At 51.2% G+C, this 21,020-nt stretch overlaps 1 long non-coding RNA gene across 1 annotated transcript in view; it reads right to left on the bottom strand.

Annotated features, from left to right (window-relative positions):
• LOC140387764 (uncharacterized) overlaps positions 1-20,145 on the bottom strand; it is a 120,910-nt gene extending 100,765 nt beyond the window's left edge. Inside the window, exon 1 of the long non-coding RNA XR_011934008.1 lies at positions 19,768-20,145. This is a non-coding gene — a long non-coding RNA (uncharacterized lncRNA). The remainder of the gene's footprint in view (positions 1-19,767) is intronic.
• Between the last annotated feature and the right edge of the window lie 875 nt (positions 20,146-21,020).

Here is a 21,020-nt window from a genome sequence, read left to right as displayed (position 1 = left end):
TCTCTCTCCTCCCGCGCTGTTTTCACTGTCCCGCCTCACTCTCCTCCCGCGCTGTTTTCACTGTCCCGGCTCACTCACCTCCCGCGCTGTTTTCAATGTCCCGGCTCACTCACATCCCGCGCTGTTTTCACTGTCCCGGCTCACTCACCTCCCGCGCTGTTTTCAATGTCCCGGCTCACTCAGCTCCCGCGCTGTTTTCAATGTCAAGCCTCACTCAGCTCCCGCGCTGTTTTCACTGTCCCGGCTCACTCACCTCCCGCGCTGTTTTCAATGTCAAGCCTCACTCAGCTCTCGCGCTGTTTTCACTGTCCCGGCTCTCTCTCCTCCCGCGCTTTTAAAATCTCCCGCGCTTTTAAAATCTCCCGGCTCTCTCTACCCTCGTGCTGTTTTCACTGTCCCGGCTCTCTTTCCTCCCGCGCTGTTTTCAATGTCCCAGCTCACTCACCTCCCGCGCTGTTTTCACTGTCCCGGCTCACTCACCTCTCGCGCTGTTTTCACTGTCCCGGCTCTCTCTCCTCCCGCGCTGTTTTCACTGTCCCGGCTCACTCACCTCCCGCGCTTTTTAAATCTCCCGCGCTTTTAAAATCTCCCGGCTCTCTCTCCTCCCGCGCTGTTTTCACTGTCCCGCCTCACTCTCCTCCCGCGTTGTTTTCACTGTCCCGCCTCACTCTCCTCCCGCGCTGTTTTCACTGTCCCGCCTCACTCTACTCCCGCGCTGTTTTCACTGTCCCGCCTCACTCTACTCCCGCGCTGTTTTCACTGTCCCGGCTCACTCACCTCTCGCGCTGTTTTCACTGTCCCGGCTCTCTTTCCTCCCGCGCTGTTTTCAATGTCCCGGCTGTCTCTCCTCCCGCACTTTTTAAATCTCCCGCGCTTTTTAAATCTCTCGGCTCTCTTTCCTCCCGCGCTGTTTTCAATGTCCCGGCTCACTCACCTCCCGCGCTGTTTTCAATGTCCCGGCTCACTCACCTCTCGCGCTGTTTTCACTGTCCCGGCTCTCTCTCCTCCCGCGCTGTTTTCACTGTCCCGGCTCACTCACCTCCCGCGCTGTTTTCAATGTCCCGGCTCACTCACCTCCCGCGCTGTTTTCACTGTCCCGGCTCACTCACCTCCCGCGCTGTTTTCAATGTCAAGCCTCACTCAGCTCCCGCGCTGTTTTCACTGTCCCGGCTCACTCACCTCTCGCGCTGTTTTCACTGTCCCGGCTCACTCACCTCCCGCGCTGTTTTCAATGTCAAGCCTCACTCAGCTCCCGCGCTGTTTTCACTGTCCCGGCTCACTCACCTCTCGCGCTGTTTTCACTGTCCCGGCTCTCTCTCCTCCCGCGCTTTTTAAATCTCCCGCGCTTTTAAAATCTCCCGGCTCTCTCTACCCTCGTGCTGTTTTCACTGTCCCGGCTCTCTTTCCTCCCGCGCTGTTTTCAATGTCCCGGCTGTCTCTCCTCCCGCGCTTTTTAAATCTCCCGCGCTTTTAAAATCTCCCGGCTCTCTCTCCTCCCGCGCTGTTTTCACTGTCCCGCCTCACTCTCCTCCCGCGCTGTTTTCACTGTCCCGGCTCACTCACATCCCGCGCTGTTTTCACTGTCCCGGCTCACTCACCTCCCGCGCTGTTTTCAATGTCAAGCCTCACTCAGCTCCCGCGCTGTTTTCACTGTCCCGGCTCTCTCTCCTCCCGCGCTTTTAAAATCTCCCGCGCTTTTAAAATCTCCCGGCTCTCTCTACCCTCGTGCTGTTTTCACTGTCCCGGCTCTCTTTCCTCCCGCGCTGTTTTCAATGTCCCAGCTCACTCACCTCCCGCGCTGTTTTCACTGTCCCGGCTCACTCACCTCTCGCGCTGTTTTCACTGTCCCGGCTCTCTCTCCTCTCGCGCTGTTTTCACTGTCCCGGCTCACTCACCTCCCGCGCTTTTTAAATCTCCCGCGCTTTTAAAATCTCCCGGCTCTCTCTCCTCCCGCGCTGTTTTCACTGTCCCGCCTCACTCTACTCCCGCGCTGTTTTCACTGTCCCGCCTCACTCACCTCTCGCGCTGTTTTCAATGTCCCGGCCCTCTCTCCTCCCGCGCTTTTTAAATCTCCCGCGCTTTTTAAATCTCCCGGCTCTCACTCCTCCCGCGCTGTTTTCAATGTCCCGGCTCACTCACCTCCCGCGTTGTTTTCACTGTCCCGGCTCACTCACCTCCCGCGCTGTTTTCACTGTCCCGGCTCTCTCCTCCCGCGCTGTTTTCACTGTCCCGGCTCACTCACCTCCCGCGCTGTTTTCAATGTCCCGGCTCACTCACCTCTCGCGCTGTTTTCACTGTCCCGGCTCTCTCTCCTCCCGCGCTGTTTTCACTGTCCCGGCTCACTCACCTCCCGCGCTGTTTTCACTGTCCCGGCTCACTCACCTCTCGCGCTGTTTTCACTGTCCCGGCTCTCTCTCCTCCCGCGCTGTTTTCACTGTCCCGGCTCTCTCTCCTCCCGCGCTGTTTTCACTGTCCCGGCTCACTCACCTCCCGCGCTGTTTTCAATGTCCCGGCTCACTCACCTCCCGCGCTGTTTTCAATGTCCCGGCTCACTCAGCTCCAGCGCTGTTTTCACTGTCCCGGCTCACTCAGCTCTCGCGCTGTTTTCACTGTCCCGGCTCTCTCTCCTCCCGCGCTGTTTTCACTGTCCCGGCTCACTCACCTCCCGCGCTGTTTTCAATGTCCCGGCTCACTCAGCTCCCACGCTGTTTTCAAGTCCCGGCTCTCTCTCCTCCCGCGCTGTTTTCAATGTCCCGGCTCACTCACCTCCCGCGCTGTTTTCACTGTCCCGGCTCACTCACCTCTCGCGCTGTTTTCACTGTCCCGGCTCTCTCTCCTCCCGCGCTGTTTTCACTGTCCCGGCTCTCTCTCCTCCCGCGCTGTTTTCACTGTCCCGGCTCACTCACCTCCCGCGCTGTTTTCAATGTCCTGGCTCACTCACCTCCCGCGCTGTTTTCAATGTCAAGCCTCACTCAGCTCCCGCGCTGTTTTCACTGTCCAGGCTCACTCACCTCTCGCGCTGTTTTCACTGTCCCGGCTCTCTCTCCTCCCGCGCTTTTTAAATCTCCCGCGCTTTTAAAATCTCCCGGCTCTCTCTCCTCCCGCGCTGTTTTCACTGTCCTGGCTCTCTCTCTCCTCCCGCGCTGTTTTCAAGTCCCGGCTCACTCAGGAGCGGAGAATCCTGCCCGACAACAACAACTTGTCTTTACATAGCGCCCCTAACGGAGCAAAATGTTGCAAGGTGCGATTATCAAAGAATATGTGACACTGGGCCACACAAAGAGAGACGAGAACAGGAGACGAGAACAGGAGACCTAAGGCTTGCACAAAGAGCTAAGTATTAGGGAATGTCTGAAAAGCGAATAGAAAGGGAAGATTTACATTCACAGAACACTTTTCACAACCATTGGATGTCTCCACGTCCTTGACAGCCAATGAAATACTTTTGAGATGTGGTCACTGTTTTCGGAAGCGTGGCAGCCAATTTGCACACAGCAATATCCCAGAAACAGCAATGTGACAATTACCAGGTGAACTGTCTTTGCTGATGTTTATTGAGGGCTAAGTATTGGCCAGGCCACCGCGGAGAACTCGCCTGCTCTTCATCAGAACAGCGGCCTGGGAACTTCTCCATCCCCCCGCACAGGCAGGCGTGTGTGAGGAGGGATTTCCGAAACAAAGGGTTTTGTATTTGCTGGAGTATAGAAAGTTATGGGATGATTTACCGGATGCTGATAGGATTTTGAATGTTATTGATGGAGTAGACGGGCACTGGGGGCTTGCAGGAAAGTGGAATTAAGGACAAAGTCAAATCAACTATAGTCACGGTGGAAGGGGTTCAATGTCACTGGACATGTAATGCAAAGGCCCAGGCTAATGGTCTGCAGTCGTGGGTTCAAATCCCACCTTGGCAACTGATAGAACTTCAATTGATGAAACCCAGGACAGTGACCATGACAACTGTTGGTGATTGTTTTAAAAACCAAACCTCATTATGTACGCTGGACTGGAATACCAGATAGTCTTTACCCTTGTTGAAACACCTGCACCCCCGGGAAAAGATTGCTTGATTGACAGCTCTGATCAAGGGCAGCACGGTAGCATTGTGGTTAGCACAATTGCTTCACAGCTCCAGGGTCTCAGGTTCGATTCCGGCTTGGGTCACTGTCTGTGCGGAGTCTGCACGTTCTCCCCGTGTGTGCGTGGGTTTCCTCCGGGTGCTCCGGTTTCCTCCCACAGTCCAAAGATGTGCAAGTTTGGTGGATTGGCCGTGATAAATTGCCCTTAGTGTCCAAAATTGCCCTTAGTGTTGGGTGGGGTTACTGGGTTACGGGGATAGGGTGGAGGTGTTGACCTTGGGGAGGGTGCTCTTTCCAAGAGCCGGTGCAGACTCGATGGGCCGAATGGCCTCCTTCTGCACTGTAAACTCTATAAAATTCTATGATCACTGCTGTTAATCTCACAATGTTTATTTGTATGTGTTTAAGTGGTTTCAAGGCTTTGTGACGTTTGTTGTTTTGGTGAGGGCCAGCACAAGTTTGTAGAATCGAAAGAAATAATTTTATTTACAATTACATATAGACAACAGCAGCAGTACTCCACCACTGCTCTCTCCTCTCGAGCTGGCTCCACACTGGCCAGCTCTATTTATGCAGGTGACTCTGCGAATGACTCTGGCCATCCACCAGAGTGGTCTTGGCTCAGTCAACATTCAGCCACCTCTCATGATAACTGCTGTTGTGGAGATCCGTTGGCACGCTCTGTGTCAGCACGGGTGGACACTGCGTGCTTGCAGCATCATCCGTAATTGCCCAGCTCCTTCCGACAGAGGTTCTGAGTTTGTTGTTGCTTTTATTTCTCCAGAGTGGCGTTAGTTATTTTTGAGCCTGTAATACCAATGTAGCTGCTGAATGTGTTGGAGCCCGTGTCAAACATGCCTGGCTCCAAACTGCTGACAGAACTGATTCATCGGCCGCGGACCTGACCTCACCCAGCTCGCCAACCTGCCGCTCTGCCAAGTGGCAGGAGGGCCTGAAATGGAGGTTGAGTGAGGAGACAGCTGGCGTAACGTCAAACCTTCCATAAACATTGACACTGGCCGTTCCAACCTGCACCTACAGCTCAGCTGAGATCTGTGCCTACTGACTGAAATGGTTAAACTGCAGAACGGCAATTATTGAAAGAAAAAAAATTGCTTCTGCTCCGCCGTTCAGGAGATCAGGCACCTCAGAGCCAGCGGAATGTCGACACAGTTACAATTCAGGAAATGTGGCAGCTGGTTTGTGCTTCGGGAGATTCCACAAACCGGAGTGTGATCAGGGATAAACAATAAATGATCTTGATTCAGGGATTGACAAATTAACAGGATCTGAGAAACATAAAGGACACCATTTATTGCCCAATCCTCATTGCCCTCGGGAAGTTAGTACTCGGCTGCCTTCTTGATCCGTTGCAGTCCGCGTGGTGTAGGCGTAACCACATGTTAATCAGATCCATGCAGGCTGGTCCCCATCAAACACTCCCAGGACAGGTACAGCACGGGGTTAGATACAGAGCAAAGCTCCCTCTACACTGTCCCCATCAAACACTCCCAGGACAGGTACAGCACGGGGTTAGATACAGAGTCAGGCTCCCTCTACAATGTCCCCATCAAACACTCCCAGGACAGGTACAGCACGGGGTTAGATACAGAGCAAAGCTCCCTCTACAATGTCCCCATCAAACACTCCCAGGACAGGTACAGCACGGGGTTAGATACAGAGCAAAGCTCCCTCTACACTGTCCCCATCAAACACTTCCAGGACAGGTACAGCACGGGGTTAGATACAGAATAAAGCTCCCTCTACACTGTCCCCATCAAACACTCCCAGGACAGGTACAGCACGGGGTTAGATACAGAGTCAGGCTCCCTCTACAATGTCCCCATCAAACACTCCCAGGACAGGTACAGCACGGGGTTAGATACAGAGTAAAGCTCCCTCTACACTGTCCCCATCAAACACTCCCAGGACAAGTACAGCACGGGGTTAGATACAGAGTCAGGCTCCCTCTACAATGTCCCCATCAAACACTCCCAGGACAGGTACAGCACGGGGTTAGATACAGAGTAAAGCTCCCTCTACACTGTCCCCATCAAACACTCCCAGGACAAGTACAGCACGGGGTGAGATACAGAGTAAAGCTCCCTCTACACTGTCCCCATCAAACACTCCCAGGACAAGTACAGCACGGGGTGAGATACAGAGTAAAGCTCCCTCTACACTGTCCCCATCAAACACTCCCAGGACAAGTACAGCACGGGGTGAGATACAGAGTAAAGCTCCCTCTGCACTGTCCCCATCAAACACTCCCAGGACAGGTACAGCACGGGGTTAGATACAGAGTAAAGCTCCCTCTGCACTGTCCCCATCAAACACTCCCAGGACAGGTACAGCACAGGGTTAGATACAGAGTAAAGCTCCCTCTACACTGTCCCCATCAAACACCCCTTGGACAGGTACAGCACGGGGTTAGATACAGAGTAAAGCTCCCTCTACACTGTCCCCATCAAACACTCCCAGGACAGGTACAGCACGGGGTTAGATACAGAGTAAAGCCCCCTCTACACTGTCCCCATCAAATACTCCCAGGACATGTACAGCACGGGGTTAGATGCAGAGTAAAGCTCCCTCGACCCTGTCCCCATCAAACACTCCCAGGACAGGTACAGCACGGGGTTAGATGCAGAGTAAAGCTCCCTCTACCCAGTCCCCATCAAACACTCCCAGGACAGGTACAGCACGGGGTTAGATACAGAGTAAAGCCCCCTCTACACTGTCGCCATCACACACTCCCAGGACAGGTACAGCACGGGGTTAGATACAGAGTAAAGCTCCCTCTACACTGTCCCCATCAAACACTCCCAGGACAGGTACAGCACAGGGTTAGATGCAGAGTAAAGCTCCCTCTACACTGTCCCCATCAAACACTCCCAGGACAGGTACAGCACGGGGTTAGATACAGAGTAAAGCTCCCTCTACACTGTCCCCATCAAACACTCCCAGGACAGGTACAGCACGGGGTTAGATACAGAGTAAAGCTCCCTCTACCCTGTCCCCATCAAACACACCCAGGACAGATACAGTACGGGGTTAGATACAGAGTAAAGCTCCCTCTACACTGTCCCCATCAAACACTCCCAGGACAGGTACAGCATGGGGTTAGATACAGAGTAAAGCTCCCTCTACACTGTCCCCATCAAACACTCCCAGGACAGGTACTGCACGGGGTTAGATACAGAGTAAAGCTCCCTCTACACTGTCCCCATCAAACACTCCCAGGACAGGTACAGCATGGGGTTAGATACAGAGTAAAGCTCCCTCTACACTGTCCCCATCAAACACTCCCAGGAAAGGAGCAGCACGGGGTTAGATACAGAGTAAAGCTCCCTCTACACTGTCCCCGTCAAACACTCCCAGGACAGGTACAGCACAGGGTTAGATACAGAGTAAAGCTCCCTCTACACTGTCCCCATCAAACACTCCCAGGACAGGTACAGCACGGGGTTAGATACAGAGTAAAGCTCCCTCTACACTGTCCCCATCAAACACTCCCAGGACAGGTACAGCACGGGGTTAGATACAGAGTAAAGCTCCCTCTACACTGTCCCCATCAAGCATTCCCAGGACAGGTACAGCATGGGGTTAGATACAGAGTAAAGCTCCCTCTACACTGTCCCCATCAAACACTCCCAGGACAGGTACAGCATGGGGTTAGATACAGAGTAAAGCTCCCTCTACACTGTCCCCGTCAAACACTCCCAGGACAGGTACAGCACAGGGTTAGATACAGAGTAAAGCTCCCTCTACACTGTCCCCATCAAACACTCCCAGGACAGGTACAGCACGGGGTTAGATACAGAGTAAAGCTCCCTCTACACTGTCCCCATCAAACACTCCCAGGACAGGTACAGCACGGGGTTAGATACAGAGTAAAGCTCCCTCTACACTGTCCCCATCAAACACTCCCAGGACAGGTACAGCATGGGGTTAGATACAGAGTAAAGCTCCCTCTACACTGTCCCCATCAAACACTCCCAGGACAGGTACAGCACGGGGTTAGATACAGAGTAAAGCTCCCTCTACACTGTCTCCATCAAACACTCCCAGGACAGGTACAGCATGGGGTTAGATACAGAGTAAAGCTCCCTCTACACTGTCCCCATCAAACACTCCCAGGACAGGTACAGCACGGGGTTAGATACAGAGTAAAGCTCCCTCCACACTGTCCCCACCAAACACTCCCAGGACAGGTACAGCATGGGGTTAGATACAGAGTAAAGCTCCCTCTACACTGTCCCCATCACACACTCCCAGGACAGGTACAGCACGGGGTTAGATACAGAGTAAAGCTCCCTCTACACTGTCCCCATCAAGCATTCCCAGGACAGGTACAGCATGGGGTTAGATACAGAGTAAAGCTCCCTCTACACTGTCCCCATCAAACACTCCCAGGACAGGTACAGCATGGGGTTAGATACAGAGTAAAGCTCCCTCTACACTGTCCCCGTCAAACACTCCCAGGACAGGTACAGCACAGGGTTAGATACAGAGTAAAGCTCCCTCTACACTGTCCCCATCAAACACTCCCAGGACAGGTACAGCACGGGGTTAGATACAGAGTAAAGCTCCCTCTACACTGTCCCCATCAAACACTCCCAGGACAGGTACAGCACGGGGTTAGATACAGAGTAAAGCTCCCTCTACACTGTCCCCATCAAACACTCCCAGGACAGGTACAGCATGGGGTTAGATACAGAGTAAAGCTCCCTCTACACTGTCCCCATCAAACACTCCCAGGACAGGTACAGCACGGGGTTAGATACAGAGTAAAGCTCCCTCTACACTGTCTCCATCAAACACTCCCAGGACAGGTACAGCATGGGGTTAGATACAGAGTAAAGCTCCCTCTACACTGTCCCCATCAAACACTCCCAGGACAGGTACAGCACGGGGTTAGATACAGAGTAAAGCTCCCTCCACACTGTCCCCACCAAACACTCCCAGGACAGGTACAGCATGGGGTTAGATACAGAGTAAAGCTCCCTCTACACTGTCCCCATCACACACTCCCAGGACAGGTACAGCACGGGGTTAGATACAGAGTAAAGCTCCCTCTACACTGTCCCCATCAAACACTCCCAGGACAGGTACAGCACGGGGTTAGATACAGAGTAAAGCTTTATCTTTTTGGGTGATCTCATCTCACTGATCTAAATTGTATCGCTGGGGTTTGTGAGGTTAAAACCACTCTGACACAGTGAGTCGACCATGTGTAATTAAATTCTTTAACAATTACTGCATGTACTGTACAATATACGCACTGATATTCTCGCCTCTGGACATCAGATAACATGAAATGGTGCAGGAACGGTATCTCTCAGAACAACACCAATTATCCAGTATGTTGCTTCTGTGTCACAGACTTGTTGTCTGTACCAAGAACAGAGAAAATAAAACTAACCTGACTCACACAATGATGCAAACGAAGGACACTCACGATTATTTTGGGGAGGAATTTACTCTGTCCCCCTTTCGGCACCATGGACTTCCCCAAGGTCATCTCCCCCCCTTTAACCTTCCACCCGTCGCCTGGAGCCCTCCCCCCTCCCCTTCCCCCCCTCCTGTCCATTATCAATGCTGACAATTTGTGCAGTGACCTGATCGTCTGACCTGTGGACCCTGTCAATAGTGACGTCACGATCACTGGCTTTGGCATGGAGTCTGACTTGGGGTCTCATAGAAACATAGTGACTAGGAGCAGGAGGCCATTGGGCATTGCGAGCCTGCTCCGCCCACCATTCATTATGACCATGGATGATCCTCTATCTCAATACTGTCCTGTATGCTCCCCACCCCCATTGACACCTTCAGAGTCGAGAAATTTGTTTCTTTCTTTCTTAAATATATTGAGTGACTCAGCCTTCACTTTGTGCGTTGAGAATTCTCAGGTTCCCCCGTCTCTGAGTGAAGCGGTTTCTCCTCAGCTGAGCCCCGAGTAACCAACTTCATATCCTGAGAGGGTGACCCCTTGTTCCAGAGCTTCAAGGCAGCGGACTCAACACCCACTGATCTGCCCAGCCCACTCACAATTTTACACCTTTCAATAAGACCCCCTCTCATTCTTCGAAATTCCAGTGGATTCCGGCCCAATCGACCCAATCTCTTCTCAGGCGATAATGCTGCTCTCCCAGGAATCAGTCCGGTGATCCTTCGTATTCCCGGGACAGTGAGAGACCGAGCTGTTTGTGCAACACACTCGCATTCCCACACCAGCAAATACCAGCTGCCAATTGTGATGGGAATTCAACTCGAGATTGTATCCAAATCAAATTAACCTGCACCCGATAAATACACTCACTCACACTCACTCACTCACACTCACACACACTCACACACACTCACACTCACTCACACACTCACACACCCACACACCCACACTCACACTCACACTCACTCACTCACACTCACTAACACACACTCACTCACACACACACACTCACACCCACTCACACACACTCTCTCACACTCACACTCACTCACACACTCACACACCCACACTCACACTCACTCACACTCACTAACACACACTCACTCACACACACTCACACCCACTCACACACACTCTCTCACACTCTCTCACACTCACATACCCACACTCACACTCACTCACTCGCACTCACTAACACACACACTCACACACACCCACACACCCACACTCACACTCACTCACTCACACTCACTAAACCAACTCACTCACACACAACCACACACCCACACTCACACTCACTCACACACACCCACAGTCACACTCACTCGCTCACACTCACTAACACACACTCACTCACACACACTCACTAACACACACTCACACTCACTCACACTCACTAACACACACTCACACTCACTCACACTCACTAACACTCACTAACACACTCACTCACATGCACTCACACTCACTCACACTCACTAACACGCACTCACACTCACTCAGACTCACTAACACACACTCACACTCACTCACACTCACTAACACACACTCACACACACTCACACACCCACATTCACACTCACTCACTCACACTCACTAACACACACTCACTCACACACACTCACTCATACACACACACAACCACACTCACACTCACTCACACTCACTCGCTCACACTCACTCACACACACTCACACACACTCACTCGCACTCACTCACACACACACACACCCACACTCACTCACTCACACTCACTAACCCACACTCACTCACACACCCACACTCACACACCCACACTCACACGCACTCACACTCACTCACACTCACTCACACACACTCACTCACACCCACTCACACTCGCTCACTCACACTCACTCACACACCCACACTCACACCCACACACACACACCCACACACACTCACTCACACACATTCACTCACACTCACTCACACACCCACACACACACCCACAAACACCCACACCCACACTCACACTCACACACACACTCACACTGACACCCACACTCACACTCACACTCACATCCACACTCACACTCACACCCACACTCACACCCACACACACCCACACCCAAGCTCACACACACACACTCACTCACACTCACACTGACACACTTACTCACACACCCACACTCACACTCACTCACACAAACTCACTCACACACTCACACTCACTCACACACCCGCACTCACACCCACACCCACCCACACTCACACTCACTCACACTCACTCACACACCCACACTCACACACACCCACACCCACGCTCACACTCACACACACACTCACTCACACTCACACTGACACACTCACTCACACACCCACACTCACACTCACTCACACAAACTCACTCACACACTCACACTCACTCACACACCCACACTCACACCCACACTCACACCCACACACACCCACACCCACACTCACACTCACTCACAAACACTCACTCACACTCACTCACACACCCACACTCACACCCACACTCACACTCACACTCACACACACTCACACTGACACCCACACTCACACCCACACTCACACCCACACTCACACCCACACACATACACACACACACTCACATTCACACTCACTCACACACACTCACACACACTCACTCACACTCACACTGACACACTCACTCACACTCACTCACACGCCCACACTCACACACACACACACTCACGCACATACCCACACTCACTCACACACACTCACTCACTCACTCACACTCACTCACACTCACTCACTCTCACTCGCACACACTCACTCGCACACACACAATCACACTCACTCACACACACTCACTCACACTCACTCGCACACCCACATTCACACCCACACACACTCACACTCACACACACACTGACACCCACACTCACACTCACTCCCACACTCACACCCACACACACCCACATCCACACCCACACTCACACTCACACTCACAATCACTCACACACACTCACTCACACTCACTCATACTCACTCACACACCCACACTCACACCCACACTCACACTCACACTGACACCCACACTCACACTGACACCCACACTCACACTCACACCCACACTCACACCCACACCTACCCACAGGCTGACACCCACACTCACACTCACACTGACACCCACGCTCACACTCACACTCACACCCACACTCACACTCACTCATACACCCACGCTCACACCCACACTCACACCCACACACACCCACACTCACACCACCACTCACACTCACTCTCACACCCACACCCACATCCACACCGACACTCACACTCACACCCGCACCCACACTCACACCCACACTCACACTCGCTCCCACACACACCCACACCCACACCCACACTCACTCTCACACTCTCACTCACACCCACACTCACACTCACTCACATGCCCACACTCACACCCACACTCTCGCCCACACACACCTACACCCATACTCACACTCACACCCACACTCACTCACACACCCACACTCACACCCACACTCACGCCCACACACACCCACACTCACACTCACACCCACACACACACACTCAAACCCACACACACCCACACCCACACCCACACTCACACTCACACTCACACTCAAACCCACACCCACACCCACACTCACACTCACACCCACACTCACTCACACACACACCCACACCCACACTCACACACACACCCACACACACCCACACTCACCCCCCCTACACTCACACCCACATTCACACCCACACTCACACTCACACACACACTCAAAAAACACACACATGCACTCACACCCACACATACACCCACACAAACACACAATCACACAAACACACACTCACACCCACATATACACCCACGCACACAAACACTCACTCACACTCACACTCACCCACACTCACACCCACACCGACACACGCCCACACTCACATCCACATCCACACCCACACTCACACCCACACCCACACACAATCACACACACACCCTCATATACACACACTCACTCACACTCACTCACACTCACTCACACTCACTCACACCCACCCACACTCACACCCGCACTCACACACACCCACACCCACACCCACACTCACACCCACACTCACACCCACACTCACACCCACACTCACACCCACACTCACACTCACACCCACACTCACACCCACACTCACACACACACTCACAACCACAATCACACTCACACTCACACTCACACCCACACCCGCACCCACACTCACACCCACACTCACACCCACAATCACATTCACACCCACACTCACACCCACACTCGCACACACTCACACCCACACTCACACCCACACCCACACACACCCACAATCACACTCACACCCACACTCACACCCACACTCGCACACACTCACACCCACACTCACGCCCACACTCACGCCCACACTCACGCCCACACTCACGCCCACACCCACACTCACACCCACACTCACACCCACACTCACACCCACACTCACACCCACACTGACACTCGCACACTCACACCCACACTCACACACACACTCACACAAACACACACTCACACCCACATATACACCCATACACATTCATACACATACTCACATAAACACACGCACTCTCATAAACAGAAACACACACTCACAAACACACACACTCACACTCATAGACACATTCTCATACACTACACACTCACATACACACTTATACACTCATATACGCACACATTCACACGCACAGATTCACATGCACACACACATACTCATACACCCACTCACACTCATACACACACTCACATGCACAGACGGACACACTCTCAAACACACACACGCATAATCACACTTGTGCACACACACACACACACACTCACAGTCACATACACACGCAATAATGGATCAATGCATGGCTGAAGAGATAGTGTAGGAGGGAGGGTTTCCGATTCCCGGGATCACTGGGGACGGAGCCACCTGTACAAATTGGACGGGTTGCACCTGAACTGGAACGGGACTAACATCCTTTAGGAGAGTTTTGCTTATCCTTTGGGGGCGAAGGGATTTAAACTAATTTGGCAGGGGAATGGGATATGGAGTGGAAATGGAGTAAGGGTGAGGCACAGACAAATATACAAGAAAAACGAAGTATTTTGGAAGGCAGGCTGCTTATAGACAAGTTCAGGAGAAGTATGGCAAAGCTGGATGGCGTTCGTTTTAACGCAAGGAGTCTTGCGAGTGAGGCAGATGAGTTGAGGATGTTGATTAACACATGGGAGTCTGGTATCATTACTCTCAAAGAGATATGGTTGAGGGAGGGGCAGGACTGACAGCTCAATATTCCAGGGTATATAATCAAAAAGGAGGCAATCACGTTGCTGGGTCTGCCTGAGAGGCCCCCAAACAGTCAGGGAGAAATAGAGGAAAGATATAGAGTCAACTCTCAGAGAAATGCAAACATAACAGGGTCTGGTTTAGCACAGGGCTAAATCGCTGGCTTTGAAAGCAGACCAAGGCAGGCCAGCAGCATGGTTCAATTCCCGTACCAGCCTCCCCAAACAGGTGCCGGAATGTGGCGACTAGGGGCTTTTCACAGTAACTTCATTTGAAGCCTATTTGTGACAATAAGCGATTTCATTTCATTTCATTTCATAATAGGGTAATAATAATCGGGGATTTCAACTTTCCCAATATTAACTGGGATAGTTAAAATGTGAAAGGCTTAGAGGTTCTTAAAATGCATCCAGGAGAGCTTTTGATGTCAATACATAGAACGTCCTTCAAAAGAGGGGCCGATGCTGCATCTAGTTTTAGGGAATTAAGCCAGGCAGATGGTAGAAGCTTCTATGGGGGAGCATTTTGGTGACAGTGATCATATCTCAGTAAAATTTAAGGTAGTTATGGAAAGTGACAAAGATGGACCGGAGATAAAGGTTCTGAATCGAGGAAAGGCCATTTCAGGGGCTGTTTAGCACAGGGCCAAATCGCTGGCTTTGAAAGCAGACCAAGGCAGGCCAGCAGCACGGTTCAATTCCTGTAACAGCCTCCCCGAACAGGCGCTGGAATGTAGGGGCTTTTCACAGTAACTTCATTGAAACCTACTTGTGACGATAAGCGATTTTCATTTTCATTTTTTCAATGGGATGAGATAGAGTCGACTGGGAGCAGCTACTTGAAGGAAAATCTACATCAGAGCAGTGGGATTAATTCAAAAAGGAAGTAGAGGGAGCACAGGGCCAACATGTTCTCGTAAAGGTGACGGGTGAGAGCAACAAGTCCAGAGAACCCGGGATATCAAGGAATGTCCAGGTTTGGATAAGGAAAAAAGGGAGGCTTGTGGCAGATACCAAGGGCTCAAAACAGCAGGCGCCCTTGAGGAGTAAAGCGCAAGGGGTTAAGTTAAAAAATAAATTTGGAAAATGAAGAGGGTAAAATAAAGGAAAAGCCAATTGTTTTTTATGAATATCTTAAGGGCAAGAGGGTGACTAGGGAAAGAGACGGTCCCATCGAGGGAGCAACGTGGCAGCCTGTGTGTGGAGACAAGAAAAAGGGGAGTTTTTAAATGAGTACTTTGCATCTGTGTTCAGTATGGAGAAGGACGATGCAGGTATAGAAATCAGGGAGGGGGATTGTGACGTACTTGAACAAGTTAACATTGAGAGGGTGGCGGTATTAATGGGTTGAGCGGACACAAACTGGATAAACCCCCAGGTCCAGATGAGATGTATCCCAGGTTGCGGTGGGAAGGAAGGGAGGAGATTGCAGAGGCTCCAACAACAATTTAAAAATCTTCTCTGGCCACAGGAAGACAACTAACTGCTCAATTCCCCCGTGTCTGTGTGGGTTTCCTCCGGGTGCTCCGGTTTCCTCCCACAAGTCCCAAAAGACGTGCTGTTAGGTGAATTGGACATTCTGAATTCTCCCTCAGTGTACCCGAACAGGCACCGGGGGTGTGGCGACTAGGGGCTTTTCACAGTAACTTAACTGCACAGTTAATGTAAGCCTACTTGTGACAACAATAAAGATGATTATTATTATTAATGTGGTACCATTAGTCAAGAAAGGTGGGAGGGGTAAACCAGGAAATTACAGGCCAGTGAGTCTAACTTCAGTGGTAGGGAAATTATTGGAAATGATTTTGAGGGACAGAATTAATATCTACTTGGGCAGGCGAGGATTAATCAGGGATAGTCAGCACGGCTTTGTCAAAGGGAGATCATAGAATCATGGAATCCTTACAGTGCACCGACCCTCCAAAAGAGCACCTACCTGATCCCCTGCCTTATCCCCATAACCCCACCTAACCTTTTGGACTCGAAGAGGCAATTTAACCTGCACATCTTTGGACTGTGGGAGCAAACCAGAGCACTCGGAGGAAACCCACGCAGACACGGGGAGGATGTGCAGACTCCGCACAGACAGTGACCCAAGCCGGAATCGAACCTGGGACCCTGTCTGTGTGAGGAAGCTGTGCTAACCACTGTGCCACCGTGTCGGACTCTATGGAAAGATCATGGACTGGATTCTCCGTCAGCAGAATCCTCCATTTTGCTGGCAGCGCATTCACGCCGCCCCACGTCTTACAAATTTGATTGAATCTTTTGAGGAGGTGACTAGGTGTGTAGATGAGAGTAGTGTGGTTGATGTAGTCTACATGGACTTTAGTAAGACTTTTGACAAGGTCTCACATGGGAGATTGATCAAAAAGGTAAGAGCCCATGTGATCCAGGGCAATTTGACAAATTGGATCCAAAATTGGCTGAGTGACGGGGGCAGAGGGTCTCGGTCGAAGGTTGTTCTTGTGACTGGGAGCCTGTGTCCTGTGGGGTTCCACAGGGATCGCTGCCTGGGCCCTTGTTGTTGCAGTATATATTAATGATCTGGATGTGAATGTAGGAGGTATGATCAATAGGTTCACAGATGGGACAAAAATTGGTGGTGTGGTAAACGGTGAGGAAGAAAGCCTTCGATTGCAGGACGATACAGACGGGCTGGTTAGACGGGCAGAACTGAGGCAAATAGAATTTAACCCCGAGAAGTGTGAGGTGAAGCATTTTGGTAGGATTAACAAGGTGAGGGAATATAGAATGAATGGTTGGACCCGAGGAAGTAGAGGACCCAAGGGACCTTGGTGTGAATGTCGATAGGTCCCTGAAGGCAGCAGGACAGGTAGATAAGGAGGTTAAGATGGGCTTTGGGATACTTGCCTTTAATAGCCGAGGCATTGAATACAAGAGCAGGGAGGATATGATGGAGCTGTACAAAACACTGGTTAGGCTGCAGCGAGAGTACCGAGTGTAGTTCTGGTCGAATAGGAAGGATGTGATTGCGCTGGAGAGGGTGCGGAGGAGATTCACCAGGATGCTGCCTGGGCTGGAGCGTCTCCGCTGTGAAGAGAGGCTGGTTCGGCTGGGGTTGTTTTCCCTGGAGCAGAGAGGTCTGAGGGGGACCTGATTGAGGTGTACAAAATTATGAAGGATCTCTTTCTGTGCTGAAAAACACTATGAATCTCGAACACACAAACACTCAAACAAACACACACTCATAATTACACCAGAGATGCACACACACATCACCCACACTCACTCTCACACACACTCAGCCAACCTCACACACTGACTCACACATACTACATGCACACTCACACATATTCATGCAAACACAAATGCACACTCGCTCACACTCACTCACACTCACACACACAAACTCACGTACACACGCATTCACACATACACACTCACATGTATACACTCACATATACACACACATACCGGCACACACACACACTCTCACTCAAGGAGCCCGAGCTAAACTGGAGCCAATGGGAATCGGGGAAAACTCTCCGCTGGTTTGAGTCATACCCGGCACAAAGGAAGATGGTTGTTGTGGTTAGAGGTCAATCATCTCCGCTCCAGGACATGAAATGAAAATGAAAATCGCTTATTGTCACAAGTAGGCTTCAAATGGAGTTACTGTGAAAAGCCCCTAGTCGCCACATTCCGGCACCTGTTCGGGGAGGCTGTTACGGGAATTGAACCCACACTGCTGGCCTGCTGCAGGAGTTCCTCAGGGTAGTGTCCTAGTCCCAACCACCTTCAGCTGCTTCATCAATGACGTTTCCTCCATCATAAGGTCAGAAGTGGGGATATTTGCTGATGACTGCACCATGTTCAGCACCATTCACGACTCCTCAGTCCCTGTCCAAATGCAGCAAGACCCGGACAATATCCAGGCTCGGGGCTGACAAGTGACAAGTTACATTCGAGCCACACAAGTGCCAGGCAATGTCCATCTCCTACAAGAGAGGATCTAACCACCGCCCCTTGCCATTCAATGGCATTACCATCGCTGAATCCCCCACAACCAACATCCTGGGGGTTACCATCGATCAGAAACTGAACTGGACCCAGCCACATTAATACTGTGGCTACCAGAGCAGGTCAAAGGCCAGGATTCCTACAGCGAGTAACTCACCTCCTGACCCCCAAAGCCTGCCCACCATCTACAAGGCACAAGTCAGGAGTGTGATGGAATACTCTCCACTTGCCTGGATGAGTGCAGCTCAAACAACGCTTAAGACGCTCAACACCATCCAGGACAAAGCAGCCCCACTTGATTGCTCCTCCTTCCACAAATATTCAGACCCTCCACCACCGAGGTACAGTAGCAGCCGTGTGTACCACCAACAAGTGTTATGAGCCAGGGTTTAGAGAACCCCAAAGTGTATCATGGAGTTCACCTGACCCACAACTTTTACTAGATTGTGGTATGGGGAGCACACGGCCCACTCTACAGGTGTGGTACAGCAGAAATGGAAAAGTATTTTTTAAAGCAAAACAATGTTTATTTTATGAACTCAAGTTAACCTTTTTAAAACATACAGTGAACATCTTAGCAACCATCAATTCAAATACAACCCCCAAAGAATACAACACTAAGTAATCCTCAAGCTGTCCTTTCAACATCCATAAGACTCAAAAAAGAACTTTCAACAAAAGCACATCAGGTTAAAGTCACTACTGAGAGCAGTTATTAGTTTTAAATCACCAAAGGATTGATTTACAGTCTTTAGATTACAGAGAGAGATTCTAATACACCTTCTGGCTGTGACTGCAGCTATCCAGCTCTGAAAACCAAACTAAAACACACCCTGCAGCAAACAGCCTAAAACAAAAGTAAAAAGCTGACAGACAGCCCAGCTCCACCCACTCTCTGACATCACTGATAAACACCCATTTCTTAAAGGTACTCTGACATGACACAAGATACACTCACCATCCTAACTTGGAAAAAGGTCCCTGTTCCTTCATTGCCGCTGGATCAAAATGCTGGGATTCACTCCCTAACAGCTTTGTGGGTGTACCTACACACATCACATGGACTTCAGTGGTTCAAGAAGGCAGGCCACCACTACCTTCTGAAGGCAACTCGGGATGGGTAATGAATGCCCCAAGCAGCGACGCACACATTCCTTGAATAAAAAAATGTAAATACTCACACACACACACTCAGACAAACACATACACACACACTCACACACACACACACACACACACACATACACACTCTCTCTCACACCCACACACCCACAGACACACTCTCTCTCACACACACACACCCACAGACACACACACACTCATTCACAGACTGACACACACAATCATGCACACAGACATGCTCTCTCACACACAGACACACTCAGTCACTCACAAACACGCACACACATACACACACTCCACAGTCACACACACACACAGTCACTCACACACACACACACTCACACAGTCACTCACACACCCACACAGTCACTCACACACCCACACATTACACACACACACACAGTCACTCACACACACACACAGTCACTCACACACCCACACATTACACACACACACACATCCACACATCACACACGCACACACTCACACACACACAGTCACACACACAGTCACTCGCACTCTTACACACCCGCACACACACACACAGTCATTCACACACCAACACACAGTCACACACACAGTCACTCACACTCTCACACACCCACCCACACACACACACAGTCACACACACTCACACACAGTAACTCACACACCCACATACACTCACACACACAGTCACTCACACTTTCACACACACACACGCACTCACACAAACAGTCACTCATTCACTCTCACACACCCACCCACACATTCGCACACCCACACACTCACACACAGTCACTCACTCACACACCCACACACTCACACACAGTCACTCACTCACTCTCACACACCCACACACAGTCACTCACTCACCCTCACACACCCACACACTCTCACACACCCACACACACAGTCGCTCACACACCCACACACACCACACACTCACACACACCCACAGTCACTCACTCACTCTCACACACCCACACACTCTCACACACCCACACACACTCACAGTCACACACACACCAACACACAGTCACACACACACAGTCACACACACAGTCACTCACACTCTTACGCACCCACTCACACTTACACAGACAGTCA

This window comes from Scyliorhinus torazame, chromosome 13 (genome assembly GCF_047496885.1).
Source record: "Scyliorhinus torazame isolate Kashiwa2021f chromosome 13, sScyTor2.1, whole genome shotgun sequence".
Taxonomy (NCBI): Eukaryota; Metazoa; Chordata; class Chondrichthyes; order Carcharhiniformes; family Scyliorhinidae; genus Scyliorhinus; species Scyliorhinus torazame.
This window is presented reverse-complemented; position numbering and strand designations above follow the sequence as displayed.